The 2,696-nt window shown below is 47.2% G+C and overlaps 1 pseudogene; it reads right to left on the minus strand.

The window, feature by feature from the left end:
• Window positions 1-770: 770 nt before the first annotated feature.
• LOC148778521 (tetraspanin-7 pseudogene) lies at window positions 771-1,520 on the minus strand (annotated as a pseudogene).
• Window positions 1,521-2,696: the final 1,176 nt, after the last annotated feature.

The following is a 2,696-nucleotide window of genomic DNA, read 5'->3' on the forward strand; positions in this document are numbered from 1 at the left end:
TCTGAATGTTGAGCTTCAAGCCAACCTTTTCACTCTCCTCTTTCACTTTCATCAAGAGGCTTTTGAGTTCCTCTTCACTTTCTGCCATAAGGGTAGTGTCATCTGCATATCTGAGGTTATTGATATTTCTCCCAGCAATCTTGATTCCAGCTTGTGTTTCTTCCAGCCCAGCGTTTCTCATGACGTACTCTGCATATAAGTTAAATAAGCAAGGTGACAATATACAACCTTGACGTACTCCTTTTCCTATTTGGAACCAGAAGAGCCTTAGTAAAAGGGAAAACCCAACCAAAGGAGATTAAGCCAAAAGAACAGATAGCTATCTGCTTATCTATATCTAGGGGGTGTGCAGCGTTTATCAAGCATGATCAAGGGCTAACAGGAGCCTCCCACACTACATGCAGGGCTCAGCAGGGCCAGTGATGGTATGGAGAACCAGTCACCTACAATGAGCTGCAGTTGGACCAAGTACAGATGGAGGAGTTGGCACGCACAGGGCCTTAGGGGGGGTCCCCTAGGACTAGATGCAGGGAACCTGGCTACACTCTGGCACAACAGGGCTTCACAAAATGGAACGCTATGCATGATGCAGGCTGAAAGGTGGAGCAGAGGCTGTGTGGCAGTGGCAGTTGTAGTTGCATGCGGGGTGGGGTGGGGGTTAGGACAGGTGTATTATGTACTGTGCTCTAACAGTCTTTGGGAGTCTTTCAAAGATTGCTGCAGTTCCTTTTGAAAACAGGTCTCTTATTCCGTCATTCTTGAAAGACTCCTTACACTATCTCATACTGGTTGACCGTGATGAACCGGGACAAACAGCAGGCCAGCAGCATGCCAATCAGCTGGGAGAATGCAATCCCAAAAGCCACTCCAGTGATGATTCCCATGTTGGTCTCCATGAAACTGGTTACCAGATCATAACAACCCTTCTGGTTCACTTTAGTGGCGGCGACAGTCAGGTTGTGCAGATCCTGGGGATTGCAATCGGTGTCATTCATGCAGCAGCTCGGGGGGACGCCGTGCTCCAGGAAGTAGGGGCTGGTGCTCCAGTTGGTATAGTTCTGCACACCGCAGCAGCTCAGGCTGCGCTGCACGTGGTCCACCGCCCGGCTCCTCTCATCGTTGCCATTGTAATTCTGCATGGCATCCGTGTAAGTCCTCAGGAAGGTGTCCTTGATCTCATGACGAAACACGAACCCTGAAATGCCAGCCAAGAGCTCAGCCAGAAACACCAGGAACAGAAACATGGCGTACAGTTTCAGCATCCATGGGCTACCACGGCATGTGGCAAAGCACCCAAACAGGCCAAACACGACGATGGTGGTGCCAGTGCCGATGAGCACATAGGGGGCATTTGTGGAGTTCTCGGCGATAAGGGAGATGTAGGTGCCCAGAGCAAGTTTGCCCCAGACTCCAACGGCCAGCAGGATCACCCCAGTGATCCAGAAGACGAAGGAGTAGATGATGAGGAAGGTTTTGAGACAGGTTATCACAGGTTTGGTCTCCATTCTCCTCGCAGCCATACTACAGAGCTCCGGCGGCTGGAGGCGGGCGGGCGCGCGGAAGGGGGGAGGGGGCGGGGCGGGCCGAAGATTCAATTCTTGATCAGAGAACTAAGATGCTGCAAACCTTGCAGCCAAAAGAAAAAATAAAAAACTTGAAAAACAAAACCAGATTCCCTGAGCCCATACTTAGAAACTGTGATCCAGTTGTGACCCCAGAATCTGCAATTTACCTTCGGTGATGCATGAAACAAAGGTCAGAAACCCTGTTCTAAGAGTCATGTTTGAAAACGGTGGGGCAGATTTCTCCACCAGAATGTTCTTTTCCCTACTCTGCCCTTCTTCCCTCCTTCTCTATAAGAAAGTGAGCACTTCCTTTCTTCTCCCTTCTCCAGAGTTTTAGGAAGTACACTTTCTAGAAAAGATGCCCTTGCTATTTCTTCACAAAGTCTCAACAGGACAGTTTCTAAAAGAAAAGGAAGGGGAGGGAAAGGAAGTGGGGAAGGAAGGAAGGAAAAAAGACAGTTTCTTGGAGATGGAGTGGGAGGAGGAAGCAGAAGATTTCCAACCTTTGGTATTTAAACCAAAAAGACTAAAAATCCTTACATATCCCATGTAATGGGGCAGACAGACCCTTTCTATCCTCTGGGATAAAATCCAGAGTTTTCCAGTTGGGATAACAGTGGAAATTAGAGATACAGGAAAAAAAAAATATATACAGGCTGGAGGAAGAGAGGGCAGGATAGTGGGGGTTGGGAGTTTGTTTTTCATATAATTTGTTTAATTATAGTTTATATATTTGTTTAATATTTATTTATACATGGATTTTTCTCTAGCTACTCCCTAATTGCAGGGAAACTGAGGACCATAGCATGCAGTCACATAACTGGGGTCTGAATTCAGGCCAAGGCAAAAGTTCCCCTTTTCAGTATCTTTTAAGCAAAATAATAAATAAGTAAAAATAAAAACTCACCTAATGCTTTTTTTCGGTTTCCTGCTGCTCAGCAAACACCAACTAATGAATTCATCTGCCCAGGACAGCCCCTCCAGAGGGAGGTAAACAGTTCCAGGCTCTTAGACCCTATCTGCTAAGTAAACCAGAGCTACAATGGGCTAGGAGTTAAGCAGCTTGTGTGGCGGGAGGCTGCATAAAGTTAATTAATTGTGTCGCGGCTGTAGCTGATAAAGCAGGTCTAG

Source organism: Moschus berezovskii, chromosome 2 (genome assembly GCF_049115385.1).
Source record: "Moschus berezovskii isolate FMDL1 chromosome 2, NW_MosBer_1.0, whole genome shotgun sequence".
NCBI classification, from domain to species: domain Eukaryota; kingdom Metazoa; phylum Chordata; class Mammalia; order Artiodactyla; family Moschidae; genus Moschus; species Moschus berezovskii.